At 38.6% G+C, this 27,362-nt stretch overlaps 1 protein-coding gene across 3 annotated transcripts in view; it reads left to right on the forward strand.

Moving 5' to 3' along the window:
- CUL4B (cullin 4B) overlaps positions 1 to 27,362 on the forward strand; it is a 165,629-nt gene that overhangs the window by 26,655 nt on the left and 111,612 nt on the right. The window contains exon 1 of one of the 3 annotated variants that reach the window (XM_016426664.2): positions 24,251 to 24,337. The exons of the other annotated variants lie outside the window; for them this stretch is intronic. The gene's annotated coding sequence lies outside the window, so the exon portion shown is untranslated. Of the gene's footprint in view, positions 1 to 24,250; positions 24,338 to 27,362 lie in introns of those variants that run through there. 3 annotated transcript variants of the gene reach the window in all.

A 27,362-nucleotide genomic window follows, 5' to 3' on the forward strand; every position in this document is an offset into this window, starting at 1 on the left:
CTAAGTGTCTGAGGCCACATTTGAACTGGGGAAGAGGAGTCTTCCTGACTCCAGACCCGCACTCTTATCCACTGTACCACCTAGCTGCCCCCTATATTAAATTTAGCATGCCATCTACTTGCAGATGAAAAAAGTGGGACCCACAGAGATGGAGTGATTTACTTAAGATTACAAAATGGTAACAGAGCTGGGTCAAACCCAAGCCTTTGGACTCCTATCAAGTCTTCTTTCCACCACAGCATGCTCCCCCCAAATAGGGGCCCTAGTCCTGCCCTCCTGATTCCTTGATGGCTTATAGCTTCAATGTTATTTTTCATTATAAGCACTCTGGGACAGGCCCCCTTTTAACTACATCCCTAGACCCCTACAGCAACAGATCTTCCACTTCAACTCTTCCCTTCAACCCAACCTTCAAATACCTGCCAAATCACTTTTTTTCCTCCTCTGAAATCCTCTGATGATTTAAAAAAAAAAAAAACCTTAAGCTATTTCTTCTTTCCTCTGGAATGAAGTTCCCAATCCTTTGCCTGGCAATTCCACGCCCTTTACAGTCTGGCTATTTCTATTATCTCTTGCCTCACTCTAGTCCTTAACACAAACACCTTGAGTTACTCTCTTTTAAAAATAAACAATTTATTTTTACAAACATAATTAGCCCTTCCCACTCCCCCTCAAACCCAAGGAGCAAAGTTTTATTAAAGAAAAAAGTTTTTCATTCCAAGCAAGCAAAACCCAGAAAAACCATTTTCCATATTAGAATGTTTTTCTTCATTTAAGCTGAATGTGTTCCTAGCAAGAGATGAAAATAGTAGTGTGTTTCAGCTTCAGTCTCCTGGACTTGTAGTTTAGCATTGCACTGATCAAGAGTTCTAAGTTATTTTCCCTATAATATTATTGTTAATGTATAAATTGTTTAAGTTCTGCTCACCTCACTTTGCCTTAGTTCATAGAGATCTTCCCAGATTCCTCTGAAACTTTCCATTTCCATTTCATTTTTATAACACAATAATATTCCATTGCTCTCAAATACCAGATTTTTTTTAGCCATCCCCCAATAGAAAGACAGTCCCTTAATTTCCAGTTTGGGGCTACTATGAAAAACAATTTGTGTAAGCATTTGTATATGTATATGTATATATATGTTAGAAATATATATTTATATTCCCTTCCTCTTTCTCTGATCTCTTTGGGTTATAGGTCTACTAGGTGTATATCTGGGTCAAAGAGAATTCAAAGTTAAGTAACTTTTAGGGCATAATTCCAAATTGCTTTCCAGATATGTTTTGCATAACTTCAAATGTGTAATTTGTATCATATTGTTTGCCTTCTCAAGGGGTAGAGGAGAAAAGGAGGGAGAGAATTTCAAAATCAAAATTTTAAAAAGTGAATGTGAAAAATGTTCATGTAATTGGGAAATATTTAATGAAATTTTATATATATATATGTATACACACACACACACATACATGTATATTTTTAATTGCTTTCCAGAAAGGCTGGATTAGGTCACAGCTCCATCATCATTTCACTAAGTGTTTTCCTGTAGTCCCTCCAACATTTGTCATCTTTGCCAGTCTGATGGATATTAGAAGGAACCTCAAAATTACTTTAATTTGCAATTCTCTCATTATTAGTGATTTAGAGCACTTTTTCCATATGGTTGTTAGCTTGAATGATTCCTTTGAAAACTGCCTGTTCGTATCCATTGGCCATTCAGAAGATTTATCTATGGGGGAATGAATCTTAGTCTTATAAAACTTGAATCAGGTCCTTATTTGAATGATGATGATTTCTGTGGATTTTATTTTCTATCCTAAAATTTTGCTGAATTTTTTGTTTCTAAAGACCCTTTAGATTTCTCTAAGGAAATCAAATCAACTCAAAAAGTAATTAGTTTTATTTCCTCTTTGTCTATGCTATTCACTTCCTTTCTCTTTCTTGTCTTATTGCTCCATTTAGCATTCCTAAAGCTCTGTGTTAAACAGTAGTGATGATAATGGGTATTCTGGCCTCTGTTCTCCCTCACATAGTGGATTTAAATAAATATCATTTACAATCCTAAGGAAAGATGCCTTCCCTAAACTCTTTAGTGTTTTTGTTTGTTGTTGTTTTTATTAATTTTTAAAACTCTTACCTTCCATCTTAGAATCAATATTTTGTATTGGTCCCAAGGCAAAAGAGTGGTAAAGGCTAGGCAATGGGAGTTAAGTGACTTGCCTAGGGTCACACAGCTAGGAAGTGTCTCAGCCTATATTTGAATCTAGGACCTCTTGTCTCTAGGCTTGGCTCTCTATCCACTGAGCCACCCAGCTGCCCCCTTCTAGTGTTTTTCATAGAATCAGGTGTTGCTTTTTCTCAAAAGCCTCTGCAGCATCTATGGTTATGATCGATCATATGGTTTTTATTATTTATATTATTAACATGATACTCTCTTTCTAGTGTTCGTTATGTTTAACCAACCTTGCATTTCTGGCTTCCTTCAAGGCTCTGCTAAAGTTCCATGTTCTGCAAGAAGGCTTTTCCAGTTTTCCTCAATCTTAGTATTTTCTCTCCAAGACAGTCTGCAATGTAGATGGCTTTGTTGTACATAGCCGTTTGCATATCATCTCCTCCATTGGACTATGAGTTCCTTGAGTGTAGCAACTGTCTCTTACCATTCTTGGTAGCCTCATCACTTATTTAACACAGTGCTTGGAACATCGTGGGTGCTTCATAAATGCTGGTTGACCGACTGGTATAAACCCAACCTGGTGATAGTGTACAATCTTTCTTTCTAATATATCTCTTTATTTCACATTTCCATGTCAATGTTCATTAGAGATATTTATCTAAAAGTTTTCTCTCTGCCTTGGCTTTCCTTGGTTTAGGAAGCAAGGTTATATAACACGGAAAGAGACCAATGGGCTGTCTTCTTTCTTATTGCAAATAGTTTGTGTAGTATTAGAATTAATTTTTTTAAATATTTCATAGAATTGTATATCCATCTGGTCCTGTGTTTTATTCCCTGGAATTCATTTATGCCTTGGTCAATTTCTTTTTCTGATATAATGAGTAATTTAAATAGTTTATTTTCTTTTTTTGTTAATCTGGATATTTTATGTTTTGCTAAGTATTCATCCATTTCCTCTAAGTTAACAATTTTGTTGATGTATCATGGAGCATCATTTCCTTTATTTCTTCCCTTATTTGTTTTGAGTTCTTCCTTTTTCACTTTTATACAATTTGTTTTTTCTCTCTTTTGAAAATCAGATTAGCTAATTGTTTATTTTATTTTAAAAAGCACCTAGTTGTTATCAGTTCAATAATTTTTTTTTTACTTTCAATTGAATTAATCTCTTCTTAGTTTTTCAGAATTCCTTTTTTTTAAACCCTTACCTTCTGTCTTGGATTGGCTCCAAGGCAAAAGAGTGGTAAGAGCTAGGCAATGGGGGTTAAGTGATTTGTCCAGGGTCACACAGCTAGAAAGTGTCTACGGCCAGATTTGAACCCTGGACCTCCCGTCTCTAGGCCTGGCTCTCAGTCTACTGAACCACCCAGCTGCGCCCAGTTTTTCAGAATTTCTACTTTGTTCCTTAAAGATTTTATTTGCTCTGGTTCAGTTTGTTGATTTGTTCTCTCTCTTTTGTTGATAAAAGCATTTAGAGTTTTATATCCCTGGTAGAAACCTGATTTAGGGGTATTCCATAAGTTGTGGTACCATTTTCTCATTATTTTTGCTTTGATTAAATTTTCTATTGTTTTTAAATTTTGTTCTTTCACCTACCAGTTCTTAAGAATTATGTTATTTAATCTCCAGTTACTTTTTAGTTCTTAAGGCTCCTGTGTTGTAACTTATAAATTTTTCATTGCATTTTGATCAGTAAATGATGTGTTTAGTATTTCTGCCTTTATACATGTTTTGTGAAACATTTATGCCAAAATGCATGACCAATTTTGGTAAAGGTGTAAGGCTTGGGTTTTTATCAGTTAGGAGAATAACTGATCTGTAACTGAGATAATAAAGGGGTTCTAGGGAGCAAATCACCCTATTAGGAAGGTGCCCCAGGAGAGGGTCTCTTTGGTTAAGAGGTCCTTGGAGCCATGGATGGCAATCCAGGTTCAGTGAAAGCAGTGGCCAGTAGGGGGAAGAGTGGGGCCATGGAGTGGGAAGCTGCCCCCCTTGCACCCCACAATGGTATGTGAGGCACAACCTGGGCTGCCTGATGATGGTTCTAGCCGTGCTAGCAACTCTTCCCTCCCCCCTTAATTATTATTACTTTTTAATATTTTTCTCTTTTTAAATTTTGAGTTCCAAATTCTCTCCCTCTTTCCCTTCCTTCAACCCACTAAGACAAGCAATAAGACATCTATTATACATGTAAATTAATGCAAAGCATTTCCATATTAGCCATATTTTGAAAAAAGCAAAAAATAAAGAAATCGAGACAGCTCTACTTGAGTTTTCCCTGGGAGTTCATCAGTTCTCTCTTTTTCACCCTAGAGTCCTTTGGAATTGGCTTATTAGATCATTGTATTGCTCAAAGTAGCCACATCTTTTACATTTAATCATCATCACAACATTACTGTTACTGTTGTGCCAGCAAATCTTGCTGTCCACATTCTTCCCACTCCTCAAGACCAAGACCAAAGGCAATCGAGAAACCTTCCTTTGATCCTCCCTAGATCAAATGATCTTAACTGGTTTTTGTGGCTTGGACCTCTTTAACCTCTGGTGAAATCTAGGCAGCCCTCCTTGGAATTGTGTTTTAAAATATATAAAATGAAATGTCCCTGACATTGCAAAGCCAAACAATTATATTGGAAAAGTTATCCAAATATGTCTAACAGTCAAGTTCAGAGACCCCCAGGTTAAGAACCCCAATAGATGTAAGCAATTTTGAATTTTTTCCTCCCCTGAATGCAGCCCTTTGTTTGGGCTTCTCCTTTTGTCCTTTTACATTCTCCTTAGTCCCTATTGGTTTAGGAATCTTATCTCCCTTGCTAGACCCAGGAGCAGCTACCTCTGGGAAAGGTTTCAGATCTCAGTTTCCTTTCTCTACCAGTCCTAGTCCTTCTCTATACAGACATCTAAAAATTTCTGACCTTGTGGGAACTTTTAGTTGGCCAAGGCCTGGCATCAAAACCAGAGTTAAAATGTGGCCTCAGGCCATTCCTAATTGTATGACCCTGGTCAAGTTACTTACCCCTGTTTGCCTCAGTTTCCTCATCTGAAAAATGAGCTGAGGAAGGCAACAGCAAACCACTCCAGTATCTTTGTCAAGAAAACCCCAGGTACAACAACATGGTTCACAGGGTCACAAAGAATCAGACACAACTGAGCAACAACAACAAAGTCTGGGTCAGATGTTTCAAAGAAGGTGATGATGTGGCAAAGTAGAAAGCAGATTAGCTCTGAGGTAACAGAAGCTGGGTTCAAATCCTCCATCAGACTTTGCAAATGGTTGTTCTTCCATGGGAAGATGGACTCTATCCAGTAAACCTTCTGCAAGAAGAACTGAGTTTATAACAACTCTAAGCATAAGTAGCACAATGAGGAAGAAAAGATATAGACAGAGAAGTGACATAAATAGGGCAAAGGTTCAGGACTGAAAGAAGACATAAGCATTACAACAGAAGGAACTTTGGGGCCACAAGTAGAGGCTATAACACAACTTCAGCACTAAACTCCCCACCCAGATACTTACCATCTGAATGACTGTGAAAAAGTCACTGCCCCCTTCCCCCCCCACCTTAGTTTCCTCTCCTGTAAAAAGGAGGGATTGGACTAGAGGGCCTTTGAGGTCCTTTCCAGTCCTAGAGCTAAGATCCTAAATGAGACATTGGACACGTTCCTTTTCTCTCCTTGGGCCTCAGTTTCCTCCTCAGCCAATGGTCTCTGAGGGGTCAGCAAGCTTTAATTTGGGAATCTAAGTATATGAATCCATCCTTTATAAATTGGAGATGATGCTTCTACTCCAGACTTCAGAAGGTCTCTTTGAGGAATGTGCTTTTAGATGTTAAGCCGTTCTATGGAAATTATGAGTTATTATTGTGCCACTTACGTAGCATATTACAGGGAAAATTCCAGAATCTGACTTTACTGAGGATTAAAAGATTATGGTATTCATAAAGTCTGAAGAAACTTGACCCAAGAGAGGAGTTGATCAAATGTACCTTTCTCCCTTCTTTACAGAGGTGGAAGACTATGAGGGTCAAATATTATATATGGCAGCAAACATGGTTTTGTCAATTTGTTGTTAATAAGTTTTGCTGAACTGCTTTTTCCTTTCCTTTTTTAAATCTTTTTTAAAAGGTATGGGTTCCTTGGCTAGGACGTAGAGAAAAATCTATTAGAAAATGAAGGCAACCTAAGAAAAAAATAAAAAAGAAGGGGGAAAACAGAAGAGCAAAACTATGCAAGGTCAATCTGTAAAAATAAGGCCAGAAAGGGGCAGAACATTATAATCTCTAGGCTGTCCCCCCAGGTCATCCTTCTTCTGGTCCTTGAAAAGAGCCCAGCTGCTTTCCAACTTTTTTGTGCTAGTATCTAACTTGTACATGGAGAAAAGATACAAATGTTCACAAGTTTAGACAGAAATAGAAGGAAATAGGCTAGGACAAAGAACACCACAGTATCTCTAAAGTAGGCAATGTCCATGATATTTAGATAATTTAAACTTGGAAGGAAAAACCTCATAAAACTGAAAAAGTAGAAAAACATCCTTTGGGCTTATCTCTCTTGGACCATCTTGTTTTAGAAAGAATAGTTTTGTGTTCCATGTGGGGCAAGGGGGGCTTGGACAGTAGTTCACAGGGTATCCTGAAACTTTTCTTCCTCTCCTCTTTCCCTCCTCTTCCCAAACCTCAGCAAGAATGGTCCAGTGGAGAGGCAGCTAAATGGCATAGTGGGATAAAGTGCTGGGCTTAGAGTCAGACAGCTCTGATTTCAAATCCAACCTCAGGCTCTTTACTAGCTGTAGAGCCCTGGGCAAGTGACTTAATCCTGTTTACCTTAAAAACAAAACAAAAAATCTGTATATATTTGGAGCAGTTAGGTGACACAATGGATAGAGCACCAGGCCTGGACTTGGGAGGACCAAGGTTCCAATCTGGCTTTAGACACTTTAGAAAGTATGACCTTGGGCAAGTCATTTAACACCAGTTACCTAGCCCTTACCCTTCTGTCTTAGAGTTGTTATGAAGACAGAACATAAAAGTTAACAAAAAAAGAATAGTTTGGTGGGACTCTGGAAAAAGTACATCCAATCTTTCCTCTCCGGGGCCTTAGTCTACATGAAACTGGAAGGACCCTCAGAAGCCATCTAGTCTCACTCCCTCATTTTACAGAGGTCAGAAATGAAAGAGAAAAGCACTGACTTTCCCAAGGTCACACATAGGATCATAGATTTTGAACTAGATGGGATCTTAGACATTATAGACTAACCCCCTCATTTTACAGAAGGGAAAACTGAGTCCCAGAGGCTAACTGACTTACTTTTTTTAAAAATCATGTGCATATATAATGTGATGAATAAATAACAGGTGAAGACACAGGACAATATTCTCTAAAAATACACAAACAGTACCTCACCTATAAGCCTGTCTTCTTGCCCCCAACACCACAAAAAAGGTTTTCAACTGGGCATCAACAGAGAAACAGCAACCCTTTGGAAAAACTCAACTGGTGCTATTGCAGAGAGAATCATTCACCTTGGAGAGTGACTAATAAATAAATACAAAGCTACACATTGACATGGATGAATTTAACTACAAACCAACTTGTGAAGTCTTCTAACTTAGAATCCTAGATCTAGAGCTAGAAGAATCCTCAGAAGACATCTAATCCCACCCTCTCATTTTACAGAGGGGGAAATTGAGGCCCAGAAAGGCTCAAATGACTTGCTGCAAATCACCTGAAGAGGCATAGATCTAGACCTAGGAACAACCTTAGAGCCCTTCAATTTAACCCTTTCATTTTGCAGATAAGGAAACTGAGGCCCAAGGTGAATGTCCTGAATGATCTTTAGATCAGCTAGGGCTTCTGTCTCCAGAGCCAGTGTTCTCTTCACTGTCTTATGCAAACTCCCTTGTAATGGGAAACTTTGAGGTCATCTAGTCCAATCCACCCATTTTTCAGATGAGGAGACTCTAGCCTCAGAAGTTAAATACCTTGCCCTGTGTCACACAGGTAGGTAGCAGAAACAGGTTTTGAAGCTAGGTACCCAGACTCCATTCGTCTCTTTTTGCTTTACCACATGACTGCAAAACATTCTGCTAAAGTAAAGTGCTCACAAATAAGGAAATAGCTTCAGAGCTGGAAAGAGCCTCTGAGGTCAAGTCCAACTCCCTCATTTTGCAAATGAGGAACTAGGCTAAGTGACTTGCCCAAGGTCACATAAGTAATGAATCACCAAATCACAGATTATCAGAATCTGAGAGTTGGAAGGGAGCTCACAGGACCCTAGGCAACTGTCCTTCCTTGGAGAAAATTGCAACTCTGTGAGTTGCAGAGAAAAGTAGACCTGCATTGGTACAATGAGTTTCCTAATCTGGAAGTTCTTTATACTAATGAAATCATCAACCATCCCTGATTCCCTTCTCCTGACTGGGTGTTCATAACACCATGCTGTCTCCAATAGAACCAGATCAGGACTGCCCCCTTTAAAGAAAAGAGGAAAAGAGTTATCATAAGCTTTTGGAGGCCTTTCTGAACATTTTAATCCTTTCAAAAAACCTGGGACTGACTTAAATGGTTAGCTGTGCTGTTCAAGTACAGAGCTAGGCTTGAATCTTTCCTCAAATGTCTACAAGGTCTGTGATCCTGGGCTAGCCACTAGTCTCAGATTCCCCTAGGGCCTGGAATTAGCCATTCTTGAGAATTCTCCAGCAAGAAGTATGGTAACAGGGGAAGGAAGGAAAGAAAGGAAGGAAAGAAAGGAAGGAGGAAAGAGGAAGAAAGAAGGAAGGAAGCTGAGACAGAGTTAAGTGACTTGTCCCGGGTCACACAGCTACTGTCTAAGATCAGATTTGAACTCAAGTCTTCCTGACTCTAGGTCCTGGTATTTTACTCACTGTATCACCTAGTTGCTCTCTCTCTCAGCTATAGCCAGTACAAGATCATTTTGAAGATTACCACTTTATAATACAGTTTGAGGTCTGGAACTGCTAGGCCACCTTCCTTCACATATTTTTTCATTAATTCTTTTGATATTTTTGACCTTTTGTTCTTCCAGATGAAATTTGTTAGTCTTTTTTCTAGCTCTATAAAATGAATTTTGGTAGTTTGATTGGTATGGCACTTCTGAATAAGTAGATTAATTTAGGTAGAATTGTCATTTTTATTACATTGGTTCATCTTGCCCATAAGCAATTAATAGTTTTCCATTTTTCTGGTATGACTTTATTTGTGTGAAAAGTGTTTTGTAATCGTGTTCATATAGTTCCTGGATTTGTCTTGGCAAATAGACTCTCGAGTATTTTATGTTGTCTACAGTTATTTTAAATGGACTTTCTCTTTCCATCTTTTTCTGCTGGACTCTGCTGGCAATATATTGAAATGCTGATGATTTGTGTGGGTTTATTTTATATCCTGCAACTTTGCTAATGTCATTAATTATTTAAACTGGTTTTTTTAGTTGATTCTCTAGGATTCACAGTCTGATGGAGACAATAAGCAAAGGACCATGTTTGTGCAAGATATAAGCAGGCCAAATTGGAGATAATTAACAGAAGGAAGGAACTAAAAGTGAGGTTTCTTTTAGAAGATGGAATTTGGTCTGGAACTAGAAGAAAGTCAGGGAAGTCAAGAGTCCACAGAGGAACAGCCAGTGGAAAAGCCCAGATCCTGGAGATGGTGTCTTGTTTGAGGAACACCAAGGAGACCAATGACTAGAGTACAGAGTATGTAGTGTGTGTGTGTGGCGGGGGGGTAAAGTCTAAGAAGATTATAAAAAAAAAATAGGAGGGAGACAGGCTATGAAGGGCTTTAAATGCCCAAATAAAGGTTTTATATTTAATTCTGTAACTGGCAGGGAACCCCTGGAGTTTCTTGAATGGGGGCAAGTGCTAACATGGTCAGATCTGCACTTTAGGAAGATTAATTTGACAGCTGAGTGAAGGCTGGACTAGGGCAGGAGAAGATGGAGGCAGGAGGACCAACCAGCAGGCTGTTTTAGTAGGCCAGGTATGAGGAGATGATGGCCTTTACCAGGGTGACAGCAATTTCAGTGGAGAATAGTAGGGAGAGGGTATGTCAGCAAGGCAGAATCAATAAGATTTGCCAAAAGAATGGATATGGGGAGGTGGTCAGAGAGTGGAGTCAAGAATGACACTTACACTTAGGGGGGCAGCTGGATAGCTCAGTGGATTAAGAACCAGGCCTACAGACAGGAGGTCCTAGGTTCAAATCTGGCTTCAAACCTGTCCCATCTGTGTGACTTTGGGCAAGTCACTTAACCCCCATTGCCTAGCCCTTACCACTCTTCTGCCTTGGAAGCAATACCCAGTACTGATTCCAAGATGGAAGGTAAGGGTTTTTATTGTTTTAAAAAATTTTAAAAAAAGAACGACACTTAGGTAGAAAGCCTGGGTGACTAGAAGGATGTTGAGATCCTTAACAGTAATAGAAGAAGGGGCAGCTAGGTGGCTAAGTGGTTAGAGAGCCAGGCCTAGAGATGTACAGTTCTGGGTTCAGATGTGATCTCAGATACTTCCTAGCTGGGTGACCCTGGGCAAGTCACTTAACACCAATTTCCTAGCCCTTCCTGCTCTCCTGCCTTAAAATGGATGCTACCAGAAATGGTGGGAATAATATGTCTGAGGGTTGGCACAGAACACTTGGAGCTATGAAGGGGGGAGGGGAGAAAATGGAGATTCCAAAGAGGAAAACAGTGAAAAGCTGAGGGAGTCTAGGTGAGAAAAAAAGAGGGGAGAGTGACTAGGAGGAGTATGATGGCTTTTACCACTTTCTTCATCAATACAAGAGGACTGAAGGTAGTGGGTAGTCAGAGTGCTTCAGGGTTGAGACTTGGTCAATAAAACATGATTAGCATCATGGGCAAAAGGAACTCAAGGAAGTGGATGGTCTAGAGGTGAGGTGGTTCATCAAGGAATCAGCAAGGGAGGCCAGCTGTAGCCAGTGTGAGGGGAGGCGGGATGGCTCAGAAAGAAAGAAGTGAGTGATAGAGAGATTCAAGGTCAGATTGAAGGCAAAGAACAGGATTCAGAGTTGGGAAACTGCTAGAAACATGACATGACAAAGAATTCCAATCAGATAAAGGAACGCCAGAGTTCATGAATACATAAGGAGAACATTGGTGAGTCATGGCAAGATCAAGGTTAGGAACATCTCTGTGTGTGTGCAGCTGAGGCATTGGGAAATGAGTGAGTTGAGGAACTGGGAGTTGCAAATGGATGTTTCAGAGTATTGATATGCAGGCTGAATTCCCCTAAGAGCAAAACTTCAGGAGGAAAGAAAGTTTCTTTTTTAATCTTTATTAAAGGAAGCTTTAATAGTAAAGCAAGGGAGGGCTTGCTGGAGATGGAAAATGGAAAGAATTATCTGTGCAAATGAAAATGATTGTAAAAACAAAAAGTATCAATAAAAAGCTTTTTTGAAGGACAAAAAGAAAAAACACGAACAAAAGAACAAGAGATCTGTTCCTCTACAGTCTAATCTATCCCTGAACTCACTGTAGATATGGGTACTCTTCCTATTGATGCAGATTTCAGCCCAAGCTCAATTTCTTATCTTGTAATTTCTTGCCCACGGCTTCCCAAAAGGCTTTTTGTATAAAACTATGGTTACTTTGAACCTACATGCTGGGTGATTTCCCCAATGCCTTTTAGTATTTTGCTGACAGCAGCATACCAACTCTGGCTTTCCATCAATCATTCTTCCCTCTTGTCCCATGATCTCCTTTTCCAAACATCCATTGCCTAGGTGACATTTTTTTTACCAATTCTCATCTTCAAGTCATTGTTGGCACTGAGCTTCATGCTACCTACCTATGTCTACCACAAGACAATTCACTGATCCTTTTGAGATCTTTAGAGATAGTATTCCATAATGTGCCCACTACATGACAATGCTGGACCACTAGTCCTGTTATAAAGACAAGACCACATCAAGGGGCAGTTTGAGATCACTTGGAAGCATCTGAGAAATTTGAACCCAAGGCTTTCCTGAATGCACACCTAGAACATATCCCTCCTACAGCACATAGCCTTTTTCAGGAGGCCCTTACCCATCAGCTTACTTTCTCATTTGTAGGCCATGGGCATATATTTAATCTACACACCAGCCAAAGGCCTCTTGGATAAAAACACGATGATGGGTGAGATGATGTCAGTGAAGCCCCATGGGAGACCATGTCCTCATAGTTATAGAATTGATTTAAAAATATCTAGAACATAAGAGTTAGTGGTTTAGGAGGTTTTTTTATTTGTTGATGGCAAAATAAGTTTTGACTTGGTAGATAAAGCAGTAGCCTTGACATTACTCAGATAACAAACTCATCCATGATCCAAGATTTCTTGAGAGCTGAATTCAAGGTCCCACGCACATGGTTCATATACCTTAAGAGACAGCATGCTATAGTGCCTAGAGCACTGAACCTTTAGTTAGGAAGGTTTGGGTTCAAACCTTACTTCACATACTTTTTCTTTTAACCCTTACTAACACCTCTAAAACAGAAAGACAGGAGCGTGGCAAACCGGGTTAAATGACTTGCCCAGGGTCACACAGCTAGGACATTGTCTAAGGCCAGATTGGAACTCAGGTCTTCCTGACTCAGACCTCAGATTCTTACTGGCACTATCACTGTGGGTAAGGCATATAACATTTCTCAGCCTTAGTTTCCCATCTAGGAAATGACAATAATTATAATATCTACCTCAAAGGATTGTCGTGAGGATCAAATTAGATAATTTGTGTAAAGTATTTTATAAATTTTAAATTGTATATCAAATCTGGTCATTTCCCCTGAAACAGGATTGCTAAATACCAGAGGTGTATTTACCAAAAATTATGGGCAGTACCCTAGACTACAGATTCCTTCCTGGGGTCCATGAACTTGTTTTTTAGAAAAATTTTGATCTCTGTAGTTCAAAATAATTAGTTTCCTTTGTTATCCTATGTATCTATTTTATGTACTTCCTCAGAGAATTAGTCTGCAGGCTTGATTAGAGGATCCTCTGTAGAGTCTAGAAGCCCTGGGTCAATGATACCTTTCCAGCCCTGTGACTTTGGACAATTCACTCAATGCCCTAGTGCAATTTAACAAGACTTTATTTTTTTTTAATTTTTAATTTTATTTCCTCAATTTAGAACATTATTCCTTGATTACAAGAATCATATTCTTTCCCTCCCTCCCCTCCACCCATCCTTCTCGAAGCCAACGCACAATTCCACTGGGTATTACATGTGTCCTTGATCAGAACCTATTTCCATGTTGTTGGTGTTTGCACTTGGATGATCATTTAGAGTCCACATCCCCAACCATATACCTTCGACCCATGTAATCAAGCAGTTGTTTTTCTTTGGTGTTTTTACTCCCACAGTGTTTCCTCTGAATGTGGATAGTGGTTTTTCTCATAGATTCCTCCAAGTTGTTCAGGATCATTGCATTGCCACTAATGGAGAAGTCCATTACATTCAATTGTACCACAGTGTATCTTTCACTCTGCATCAATTCCTGGAGGTTGTTCCATTTCACATGGAATTCCTCCAGTTCATTATTCCTTTTAGCACAATAGTATTCCATCACCAACAGATACTACAATTTGCTCAGCCATTCCCCAATTGAAGGGCATCCCCTCATTTTCCAATTTTTTGCCACCACAAAGAGTGCAGCTATGAATATTCTTGTACATGTCTTTTTCCTTATTATCTCTTTGGGGTACAAACCCAGCAGTCCTATGGCTGGATCAAAAGGTAGGCAGTCTTTTAGCTCCCCTTGGGCATAGTTCCAAATTACCTTCCAGAATGGTTGGATTAATTCACAACTCCATCAGCAGTCCCAACTTTGCCACATCCCTTCCAGCATTCAATACTTTCCGTTGCTGTCATGTTAGCCAATCTGCTAGGTGTGAGGTGATACCTCAGAGTTGTTTTGATTTGCATTTCTCTAATCATAAGAGATTTAGAACACTTTTTCATGTGCTTCTTAATAGTTTTGATTGCTTTTACTGAAAATTGCCTATTCATGTCCCTTGCCCATTCATCAATTGGAGAATGGCTTGATTTTTTGTACAATTGATTTAGCTCTCACCAAGACTTTAAGTGATCTATATAGATGAACCCAGGTGAAACACCCATCCTGGATTAGGTCCAGTAAATTCAAACTCATATCGAAATCCTTTGACTCATCCTTGGGATTAACTCCTGTAGTTAATTTCATGTTAGGGGTCTAACTAGAGAGAGACTTCTAGAAACACTTTCACCCAGTATCTGGCACAAAGTTTGTTGCTTGACTAATTAATTGGAGTGCAGTGAACAAATTTGCAAGAGAAAAGGCAACTCCCTCCCTCCTTCCTTGTTTAATGGTTTATCTTTTAAAATTCTAAATTTTGTGACCATTAAAAAAGCAAACCTTCAGGGGGCAGCTGGGTATCTCAGTGGATTGAGAGCCAGGCCTTGAAATGAGAGGTCCTGGATTCAAATGTGGTCTCAATCACTTCCAGCTGTGTGACCCTGGGCAAGTCACTTAAGACCCATTGCCTAGCCCTTACTACTCTTCTGCCTTGGAACCAATATACAGTAGTGATTCCAAGACAGAAGGTTAAGGGTTTAAAAAAAAATTTAAAGCAAACTTTTAGATAAATAAATGACAATGTATTAAAAGATGGGTCCAACCAAAACAAACTGTGTGTGTGTTTTCTTTGGGAAGAATATATATTACCTTTAACAAAATAAGCAGGAAAACATTGGGGAAATTTTTTCTCACATCCTTCCTAATCTCTTTTTCTTCTGTGTATTTTTTTAAAATATGTTGCTATTCTCTCCTTTTGTTGGTCAGTTGTTTTTCAGTCATGTGTGACTCTCTGTGACCTCATTTGGGATTTGATTGGGAAGGATATTGGAGTGGTTTGCCATTTCCTTCTCCAGCTCATTTAACAAATGAGGAAATTGAGGCAAACAGGGTGAAGTGACTTCCTCTGGGTTACACAACTAGTAAGTGTCTCTAAGGCTAGATTTCAACTCAAGAAGAGGAGTCTTCCTGACTCCAGGTCTGGCACTCTAGCCACTGTGCCACCTACAAATAGGTACTTATTATCTGCTAGGCACTGCACTAGTTGTTGAAGTTGAAGATACAGAGACCAAAAATAAGTTCCTCAAGGATCTTCTCTCCTATTCAAGGATGAGCATAGTGCCTGGTATACAGCCAATGCTCAATAAATGCTTGTTGACTTCAAAGGAAGAGGGCAACATAAACACAAATCAGTGTAAACTATATACAGCATAACTGTGGGTTGGGCCATGCCCCTCCTCAGACTCAGGAGCATGACCCTCTATTAACTGAAAGAGATACTATCAATTCCTAAATCTGGCATTTAAAACCTTTCTGGGGCAGCAAGATGGCTCAGTGAATAGAAAGACAGGCCTGGAGACTTGAAGTCCTGGGTCCCAGTGTGGTCTCAGAAAACTTCCTCACTCGATGACCCTGGGCAAATTATTTAATCCCAGTTGTCTAGGCCTCATTCCTCTTCTGCCTTTGAACTAATACTTAGTATTGATTCAAAGCCAAAGGTGGATGGTAAGGGTTTAAATTTAAATAAACACCACCACCACCCAAATCTTTCCCCATATACTTCTCAGAATATACATTATTCTCCCTCAGGCACTCTACATTCCAGCCAGATGTACCTATATTTTTCTCCCTATACTTTATATCACATCCCCCATCTCCAAGTCTTTGTAAAGGCTGTTCCATAAATGATCTCCTTTCCTAGATCTGCCTCTTGGAACACTGAGTTCCCTTTTCCACCGGAGTGCCAGTTCATACATGAAGTTTTTCCTTATTCCTCCAGGTATTACTACCCAGGCCTCATGAATTACTTAAAAAATATTTTAGATATATCTTGTTTCACTTATCTGTGTACATATAGAATTGCTTCTAGTAGACTACCAGTGGCTTGAGGGCAGAGCCTATCTCATTTTTGTCTTAGTCTTCCCAGTGCTTAACCCAGGGCTTGAAATATAGCAGGAGGTACTTAATACATGTTCAGTGTATTATGCAATTGAATTTGGAACACTACTCCTCTTTGCCTTCTCACACTCTTTCTCATACTGTGTTCCCCCTCACATCCAATCTATTGCCAAGCCCTATCATTGCTATCTTTGTTACACTGATCACATATGTCCCTTCTCTTCCCCGACACTGCCACCAGCCTGCTGTCTGACCTACTGCAACAACCTGGAGGGGGTGGATGGCATCCCCCTTGCCTCAAGCCTCTTCCCAATCCAGCCCATAACTGAGGATTCCAGTCCCCAACCTGTTTTTCATCAGAGACTTAAGGAAGAACTGGTAGGGCATTATGTCAGAGGGCATGAGATTTGGAGAAGGGACAAAGACATAACTCAAAGTGAATGGTCTCCATTTTTTTCCAGCAAAGGATAATGTGAGACTGTCAGATGAGAGAAAGCAGTTCTGGAAAGCTTGGGAGCAGGTTTGGAACTTAAGTGGGATGGAGAATCAGAGAACTAGAACGGTACTTTGTGGCATTGAGAGCCTAGCAATAATGAGATATGCTAAGATGGTGGCATCACTTTTAATATAGAATGAAATAATGCATTGGATTCAATGACGCAAATGGGATACATGATACCTCACTAGATTCTACTTGTAACAATATGAAAAATTTTGAGAATTCTAAAAGTGGGGAAAGAGGACCTGCAGTTCTGGATCCAAGTAGGTACTATTTTTTTTCATTCTAAGTTGTTCATTCATTTAGAAAAGGGTTTCTTCTGCTGGGGATAGTTAATTTGGCCTAGAAAACTAGAGTTGATCTTAAGTAAAGCTATAAAATTCCAGAGTAGAGCTGGCCTTGGGCAAATTTTGGCAATCAATACCCAGCTTGCTGCTCCCCCTGCCTCAAGCGATTTCCCTACACCAGTCCATAGCGAATAAATAATCTAAAGCAGAAGTCTGAACTCTGCCCCCCAGTTTGATCAACACTAGTGGCCCTTTTAATATCTTCAGGGTTAATACAAAATCCTCTGTCTGACTTTTAATGCCTGTCCTAATCTGAACCTATCCTCCCTTTTCAGTCTTTCTATACCTTCTCCCCATCCCTGTACACTGTGATTCCAAGGATAGTGGTCTCCTTGCTATTTCTGGCATGTGATACCCAATCTCTCAACTCCATGTATGCCTTGACAGAAATTCCTGGACCCCCTTCAAGCCTCAGCTCGATTTCCATCCCCTGCAAGAAGCCATTCCAGGTCCTCTGTAATTCTAGTACCTTCCCTCTAAGATTATTCTAATTTATCCCTAGGACCTGATTTGTTCAGAGTTGTTTGTGGTTCATGACTCTCATTAGACTTGGAGCTTCTGGAGGGCAGGGAGTGTCTTGGGTCTGTCTTTGTAGCACTTCTCCTGTTAAGAAATGCTTGTTGACATGAAAATATGAATTGCTAGAGCCCAAATGTGATGGTCCCACTGTCATAGATTAAGGAAAAGGTTTATTAGAAAAATGTTGACAGATCTCTTTCTTATTCTTGTTTGCTAGTTTTATAGTTTTATCCTAAAACACTATCAGGATGATCTGACATAAATGAGTGAAGAGCCAGACTTTCCACAAAATGGGCTTTCCTCCCACTACTTCTTCCTTATACTCTTCCATCATTTATATTCAAAAAAATCTGATGAATTCATTTCTATTTTATTAGTTCTTCCTTTGGCTACCAAAACCCTTCTCAGCAAAGAGATTCACTGCTGGCTAAGATGGATTCTAGGCTCTTTTGACGTCCTCTTTCAACTCATTCTTCTTTTCTTAACTGTTTTTTAAACTCTTACCTTCCATCTTAGAATCCATACTAAGCATTGATTCGAAGGTAGAAGGATAGTAAGAGTTGGGCAGTGGGAGTTAAGTGATTTACCCAGGGCCAAATAGCTAGAAAATGTCAGAGGGCAGATTTGAACCCAGGACCTCTCTCAAACAACTAAACCAAATACATGTCCCAACAACTTGTTATTCTTTATTCCATACATTTTAAAAAGTTTTTTTTTATATATTTTTTCTTTATATTGCCTAGATTTCCTCTATGAGAACCATCCTGGAATGCTCCCTTTCTCCCTCTCTCCTTCTAGCATTTCTGGTTTTCTTCAAGTCTCAGCTAAGTCCCACCTTCTGCAAGAGGTCTTTCCTGGTCCCCCTTAATGCTAAGGCCTTCCTTCTCTAGTTAATGTCTATTTGGTCCTGTCTGTGGCTTTTTTGTATGTAGCTGTTCCTATGCTGTCTCCCTCATTAGACTGTATGCAATGGGAGAGCAGGGACAGTCTTTATGCGAGATGTAACAACTGTTCCCTGCTTTCCCATCTCACCCTGTGGCAGTGAGAGATCAGCAATAATGAGACAGGCTAAGTTTGTGGCTTGAGTTTTAATATGGAATGAATCAATACTTTGGATTGGATGAAGCAAATGGGATACATGATACCTCACTAGATTCTACTTGTAACAATAGGGAAAATTCTGAGAATTCTAAAGATGGGCTCAGAGGACCTGCAGTTCTGGATCCAAGTAGGTACTATTTATTGTCATTCTCAGTTGTTCATTCATTTAGAGAAGGGTTTTTTTTCTGCTGGGCTTAGTTAATTAGGTTGAGAAAACTAGAATTGATCTTAAGTAAAGCTATAAAATTCCAGAGTAGAGCTGGCCTTGGCCAAATTTTGGCAATAAATACCCTGCTTGCTGTTCCCCCTGCCTGAAGTTATCTCCCTACTCCAGTCCATAGTGAATAAATGATGATATAAAGCAGACGTCTGAACTCTGCCCCCCAGTTTGATCAACTGCAGTGTCCCTCTTATTATCTTCAGGGTCAAATGAAAAATCCTCTGTTTGGCTTTTAATGCCTGTCCTAACCGGGACCCCTCCTCCCTTTCCGTCTTCTATGCCTTCTTCCCTTCCATGTACTCTTTGATTGTATTTGAAAATATTTATTTAGTTAATTAATTTATAATATTTTTCCATGGTTACATGATTCATTTTCTTTCCCTCCTCTAATCCAACCCCCTTCCTTAGTCAACCCCCAATTTCACTCAGTTTTACATGTGTCATTGATCAAGACCTATTTCCATATTATTAATATTTGCATTAGGGTGATCACTTAGATTCTAAATTCCCAATCATATCTTTGATTATATTGATATTGTGCTCCTTGCTATTTCTGGCATGTGATACCCAATCTCTCACCTCCATGTATGCCTTGACAGGAATTCCTGGACCCCCTTCAAGCCTCAGCTCGATTTCCATCCCCAGCAAGAAGACTTTCCAGGTCCTCTGTAATTCTAGTACCTTCCCTCTAAGATTATTCTAATTTATCCCTAGGGCCTGATTTCTTCAGAGTTGTTTGTGGGTCTTGTCTCTCATTAGACTTGGAGCTTCTGGAGGGCAGGGAGTGTCTTGGGTCTGTCTTTGTAGCATTTCTCCTGTTAAGAAATGCTTGTTGACATGAAAATATGAATTGCTAGAGCCCAAATGTGATGGTCCCACTGTCATAGATTAAGGAAAAGGTTTATTAGAAAAATGTTGACAGATCTCTTTCTTATTCTTGTTTGCTAGTTTTATAGTTTTATCCTAAAACACTATCAGGATGATCTGACATAAATGAGTGAAGAGCCAGACTTTCCACAAAATGGGCTTTCCTCCCACTACTTCTTCCTTATACTCTTCCATCATTTATATTCAAAAAAATCTGGTGAATTCATTTCTATTTTATTAGTTCTTCCTTTGGCTACCAAAACCCTTCTCAGCAAAGAGATTCACTGCTGGCTAAGATGGATTCTAGGCTCTTTTGACGTCCTCTTTCAACTCATTCTTCTTTTCTTTCCTGTTTTTTAAACTCTTACCTTCCATCTTAGAATCCATACAAAGCATTGATTCGAAGGTAGAAGGATAGTAAGAGTTGGGCAGTGGGATTTAAGTGATTTACCCAGGGCCAAACAGCTAGGAAGTGTCAGAAGACAGATTTGAACCCAGGACTTCTCTCTCAAACCAGTAAGCCACCTACATGCTCCAACAACCTCTGTCATTCTTTATTCAATCCATTTAAAAAAGTTTTTATTTTTTTAGGTTTTTTTGTTTTATTGTTTTTCATGTATGCTCCCTTCTTTTCTTAAATTTTTATTTGGTCAATTTCAAACATTATCTCTTGGTTACAAAAATCATATTCTATTCCTCCCTCCCCTTCCCCCAACCCATCCATAGCCTACCCTGAATTCCACTGGGTATTACATATGTCCTTGATCAGAACCCATTTCCATGTTGTTGGTGTTTGCATTAGGATGTTCATTTAGAGTCTACATCCCCAATCATATCCCCTCGACCCATGTATTCAAGCAGTTGTTTTTCTTCTATGTTTCTACTCCCATTGTTTTTCCTCTGAATGTGGATAGTGTTCTTTCTCATAGATCCCTCCAGGTTGATCAGGAACACTGCATTGCCACTAATGGAAAAGTTCATTACATTCGATTGTACCATAGTATATCAGTCTCTGAGTACAATGTTCTCCTGATACTGCTCCTTTCACTATGTATCAGTTCCTAGACTTTGTTCCAGTTCCCATGGAATTTCTCCACTTTATTATTCCTTTGAGTACAATAGTATTCCATCACCAACATATACCACAGTGTGTTCAGCCATTCCCCAATTGAAGGGCATCCCCTCATTATCCAATTTTTTTGCCACCACAAAGAGTGCAGCTATGAAAATTCTTCTACAAGTCTTTTTCCTTATTATCTCTATGGGGTACAAACCCAGCAGTGCTATGGCTGGGTCAAAGGGCAGACAGTCTTTTACCACCCTTTGGGCATAGTTCCAAATTGCCCTCCAGAATGGTTGGATCAATTTACAACTCCACCAGTAATGAATTAATGTCCCGACTTTGCCACATCCCCTCCAGCATTCATTACTTTCCCTTGCTTTGGTGTGAGGTGGTACCTCAGAGTTGTTTTGATTTGCATCTCTCTGATTATAAGAAATTTAGAACACTTTTTCATGTGGTTATTAATTGTTTTGATTGCTTTTACTGAAAATTGCCTATTCATGTCCATTTCCCATTCATCAGTTGGAGAATAGCTTGATTTTTTGTACAATTGATTTAACTCTTTGTAAATTTGAGTAATTAGACCTTTGTCAGAGGTTTTTGTTATGAAGATTGTTTCTCAGTTTGTTGCTTCCCTTCTAATTTTGGTTACATTGGTTTTGTTTGTACAAAACCTTTTTAATTTGATATAATCAAAATTATTTATTTTACTTTTTCTGACTCTTTCTAAGTCTTGCTTGGTTTTAAAACCTTTTCCTTCCCAAAGGTCTGATGTGTATACTATTATGTGTTCACAAAATTTACTTATGGTTTCCTTCTTTATGTTCAAGACATTCACCCATTGTGAGTTTATCTTGGAGTAGGGTGTGAGATGTTGATCTCTTCCACACTGTGTTCCAATTTTCCCAGCAGTTTTTATCAAATAGTGAGTTTTGGTCCAAAAAACTGGGATCTTTGGGCTTGTCATAGACTGTCTTGCTGAGATCACTTACCCCAAGTCTATTCCACTGATCCTCCTTTCTGTCTCTTAGCCAGTACCAAATTGTTTTGATGACCACTCCTTTATAGTATAGTTTGAGATGTGGTACTGCAAAGCCACCTTCCTTGGCATTTTTTTTTCACTATTTCCCTAGATATCCTTGATCTTTTATTCTTCCAAATGAGCTTTGTTATGTTTTTTTCTAATTCAGTAAAAAAGGTTTTTGGAAGTTCAATAGATATGGAACTAAATAAGTAAATTCATTTGTGTAGGATGGTCATTTTTATTATGTTAGATCATCCTACCCATGAGCAGAAAATTTTTTTCCAATTGCTCAGATCTAGTTTTAGTTCTGTGGAAAGTGTTTTATAGTTGTGTTCATATAGTTCCTGTGTTTGTCTCGGCAGATAGATTCCTAAGTATTTTATATTGTCTTGGGTAATTTTAAATGGAATTTCTCTTTCTCATTCTTGCTACTGAGATGTGTTGGAGCTGAAATCCTGATGACTTATGTGGGTTTATTTTGTATCCTGCAACTTTGCTAAAGTTGTTGATTATTTCAACTAGCTTTTTGGTTGATTCTCTAGGATTCTTTGGGTAGACCATCATATCATCCTCAAAGAGTGATAGCTTGGTCTCCTCTTTGCCAATTTTAATAATTTCAGTTTGTTTTTCTTCTCTAATTGCTACTGCTAGTGTTTCTAGTACAATGTTAAGTAATAGAGGTGATAATGGGCATCCTTGTTTCACTCCTGATCTTATTGGGAAGGCTTCTATTTTATCCCCAATGCAGATGATGTTTGCTGATGGTTTTAGAAATATACTCTTTATTATTTTTAGGAAAGGCCCTTCTATTCCTATACTTTCCAGTATTTCCAGTTGGAATGGATGTTGTATTTTATCAAAAGCTTTTTCTGCATCTATTAAGATAATCATGTGATTTTGTCTGTTTGATTGTTAATATGGTCAGTAATGTGGATGGTTCTCCTAGTATTGAACCATCATTGCATTCCTGGTATGAATCCTACCTGGTCATAGTGAATAACCCTTGTGATGACTTGCTGGAGTCTTTTTGCTAGTATCCTAATTACGATTTTTGCATCTATATTCATTAGGGAGATTGGTCTATAGTTTTCTTCCTCTGTTTTTGACCTGCCTGGTTTTGGGATCAGTACCATATTTGTGTCATAAAATGAATTTGGTAGAAGTCCTTCTTTGCTTATTCTGTGAAAGAGTTTGTATAATATTGGGATTAATTGTTCTTCGCATGTTTGATAGAATTCACTTGTGAATCCATCAGGCTCTGGGGATTTTTTCTTAGGGAATTCCTTAATGTCCTGTTCAATTTCTTTTTCTAAAATGGCATTATTTAAGACTTCTATTTCTTTTTCTGTTAGTCTAGGTAATTTATATTATGTAAATATTCATCCATATCTCCTAGATTGGCATATTTATTGCCATATATTTGGGAAAAATGGTTTTTAATGATTGCCTTAATTTCCTCTTCATTGGAGGTGAGCTCTCCCTTTTCATCTCTGATACTGTTAATTTGGTTTTCTTCTTTCCTTTTTTTATTAGAATGACCATTACTTTGTCTATTTTGTTTGTTTTTTCAAAATGCCATCTTCTCGTCTTATTTATTTGTTCAATAGTTCTTTCACTTTCAATTTTATTAATTTCTCCCTTAATTTTTAGGATCTCTAATTTAGTTTTCTTCTGGGGGGTTTTAATTTGTTCACTTTCAAGTTTTTTTTTATTTGCATTCCAATTCATTGACCTCTCCCCTCCCTAATTTGTTAATTTATGAATTCAAGGATATAAATTTCCCCCTGAGTACTGCTTTGGCTGCACCCCTTAGATTTTGAAAGGATGTCTCATCATTGTCATTTTCTTCAATGGAATTAATAATTCAATAATATATTGACCAAAATAATAAAATAATTAATTGTTTCTATGATTTGTTCTCTAACCAATTTTGGAAAATCATATTATTTAATTTCCAATTAATTTTTGATTTGGCTCTCCATGCACCCTTACTGATCATTATTTTTATTGCATTATGATCTGGAAAGGTTGCATTTATTATTTCTGCTTTTCTGCATTTGTTTGCCATGTTTCTATGACCCAGTACATGGTCAGTCTTTGTGAATGTACCATTTTGTGCTGAAAAGAAGGTGTATTCCTTTTTTATCCCTATTTATTTTTCTCCATATATGTATTAACTCTAACTTTTCTAAGATTTCATTCACATATTTTACATATTTCTTATTTATTTTTTTATTTGATTTATCTAAATTTGATAGTGGTAGGCTAAGGTCTCCCACTAGTATAGTTTTACTATCTATTTCCTCCTACAGTTCCACTAGTATCTCCTTTAGAAATTTGGATGCTATACCATTTGGTGCATACATGTAGATTACTGATATTTCCTCATTATCTATACTCCCTTTTATCAGGATGTATTTACCTTCCCTATCCCTTTTAATCAGATCTATTTTTACTTTGATTTTGTCAGATATCATGATTGAGACTACTGCCTTCTTTCTATCATTTGAGGCCCAATAGGTCTTGCTCCAACCTTTAATGCTAACCTCGTGAGTATCTACCCGCTTCAGGTATGTTTCTTGTAGACAATATATGGTAGGATTTTGGATTCTAATTCACTCTCCTATTCATTTACGTTTTATGGATGAGTTCATCTCATTCACATTCAAGGTTATGATTGTCACTTGTGAATTCCCTAGCATTTTGATATCCTATCCTAGTTCTGTCCTTTCTTCTTTTGCTATATCCTTTTAAACCAGTGGTTTAATTTTAATCAATCCCCCTAATCCCCTCCATTAATATTCTTCCCTTTCTGACCCCTCCCTTTTTGTTCCCTTCTTGTTTTTTTAGGGTCTGTAAATTTCCCTCCCCCCTTGCTTTCCCTTCCTTTTTGTCCTCCCTGCCCACTAACCCCCTTAGTTTTCCCTTCTAACTTACCCTGTAGGATAAGATAGAATTCAAGACCCCAATGGATCTAGAGGCTCTTCCCTCTCAGAATTGATTTCACTGAGAGTAAGGTTTAAGTATTACCTATTGGTACTCTCTTCCTCTCCTTATAAGAGTATTCTTCCTCTCCCTTTCCCATTTATATATTTGTGTGATAAAGATTAGCCTAATTATTTTATTTCTTTAAATATCTCTTGGTGCCATCTTTGATTCCCCCCCACACCCTTTTTCTTTTTTTTGTATATCATCCTATAGCTCTTAATACTGTAATCTCTTCCTATGAGTGATTCTTCTAATTAGTATAATAATGAGTACAATTTTTGAGAGTTACAAATAACATTTTCCCCATATATTAATACATATAATTTGATCTAATTGTATCCCTTAAAGAAGAGAGTTTGAATAAAAAAACATTTTCCCCTTTTCCCTCTCTTTCTTATTTACCTTTTCATGTTTTTCTTGATCTTTATGTTTGGCTATCAAACTTTCCACTTAGTTCTGGTCTTTTCTTTAAAAATACTTTGAAATATTCTATTTTGTTGAATGCCCATACTTTCGCATGGCAGTATATAGTCAGTTTTGATGGATAGGTGATTCTTGGTTGAAGACCCAATTCTCTTGCCTTTCTGAATATCATGTTCCAGGCCTTGAGGTCCCTTAGTGTGGAAGCTGCCAGGTCTTGTGTGATCCTGATTGGTGCTCCTTGGTATCTGAATTGTCTCTTTTTCACTTCTTGTAGAATTTTCTCCTTAGCTTGAAAGCTCTGGAATTTGGCAATTACATTCCTGGGAGTTGTCTTTTGAGGATTTAGTGTAGAATGTGTTCTATGAACACTTTCAATGTCTGTTTTGCCCCCTTGTTCCAGAACATCAGGGCAGTTTTCTTGGATGATTTCTTGTAATATGATGTCAATATTTCTGTTTATTTCTGGCTTTTCAGGTAGACCAATGATTCTCAAATTGTCTCTCCTTCCTCTGTTTTCCTGATGTGTCATCTTGTCAGTGAGATATTTTATGTTTTCTTCTATTATGTCAGTCTTTTGACTTTGCTTTATTAAGTCTTGCTGTTTTGCAAAATCATTCGCTTATAGTTGCCCAATTATGGTCTTTAGAGCCTGGTTTTCTGTCATGATCTTTTGGTTTTCCTCTTTAATCTTTTGATTTTCTGCTATAATCTTTTGATTTTCTCTTTGAACTACTTCCCACTTTTCTTGCAGGAAGGCTTACATCTTTTTAATAAGCACCAATTTAAATTCTTCCAGAAGTTGTAGACAATTTCCATTGGGGGGAGGGGAAGGTTTTGGTTTTGTTTGAATTTCCTCCTGTATTTCCTCTGTAGCCTGGGTTTTTCCTCCATAAAAATTTTCGAGGGTAAATGCCTTTTTTTTTATTTTCTTGGAGGGTATTTGTTGCTCCTGTGCACAATTTGCTATCACTCTAGTGTTTTTTCCTTCCCTTTTTAGTCAGAAATCTGAGTGAGATAGGCAGACACTCTGTGTATGGAATTAAAAAGCAAGGATTTTGCCTGAGGCAAGCTCTTGAATATCCACAGCCTCAGCTATTTGCTGCCCTTCTCTGCGCCACCTTCCTGTTAGTGCCGAAGGTCTGCGTTCCCCAACCTGCCAGGGTTTCAGGTCTAGCTGCTCTCAGGGGTAGATCTTTCATGGTCTTAGTCAGCTCTCAAAAACCTAAAGGTGACCCTTGCTCGTTCTAAAGGTGCCCCTCGCTCACTCACTGATTTTGGTGCTTGCAGGTTCTGACTCTGACTCCGTAGGAGGGGTGGGGGAGGGTAGATCAGCTCATATTTGGATGGGAGCTTTTTAACCCCCTTATATTGTGGAAATGCCCAAATCCCATGTACTTTCAATGCTGCGGCCTACTATAAAGTCCCTTAGTTTTTATGAATTTGGATTTTTTGGTCTTCTGAGATAGTCTATATCAGTGGGTACTGAGGAGAGGAAGTATCCCGCATCTGGACTGCTGACATGTTTACCCGGAAGCCTAAAAAGTTTTTATGGATATATTTTTTCTTTATATTGCCTAGATTTCCTCTATGGAACCCTCCTGGAATACTCTCTTTCTCCTTCTCTCCTTCTAGATTTCCTGGTTTTCTTCAGGTCTAAGCTAAGTGCCACCTTCTGCAGGAAGTCTTTCCTGGCCCCCCTTAATGCTGAAGCTATCCTCCTAAAGTTTATGTCTCTTTGGTCCTGTCTATGGCTGCTTTGTATGTAGTTGTTGGTATGCTGTCTCCCCCATTAGACTGTATGTGATGGGAGAACTAGGACAGTCTTTATGTAACATGTAAAGAGTGCCCCTGCTTTCACATTTCACCTTGTGGCAGTGAGGGCCCAGCAACAATGAGACAGGCTAAGTTTGTGAATTGAGTTTTAATATGGCATAAAACAATGCTTTAGTTTGGATGTAGCAAATGGGATACATGACACCACACTAGATCCTACTTGTAATAATGGGGAAATTTCTGAGAATTCTTAAGATGGGTACAGAGGACCTGTAGTTCTGGATCCAAGTAGGTACTATTTTTTGTCATTCTCAGTTGTTCATTCATTTAGAGAAGGGTTTTTTTCTGCTGGGGATAGTTAATTAGCCCGAGAAAACTAGAATTGATCTGAAGTAAAGCCATAAAGTTCCT

This window comes from Monodelphis domestica, chromosome X (genome assembly GCF_027887165.1).
Source record: "Monodelphis domestica isolate mMonDom1 chromosome X, mMonDom1.pri, whole genome shotgun sequence".
Lineage (NCBI taxonomy): Eukaryota > Metazoa > Chordata > Mammalia > Didelphimorphia > Didelphidae > Monodelphis > Monodelphis domestica.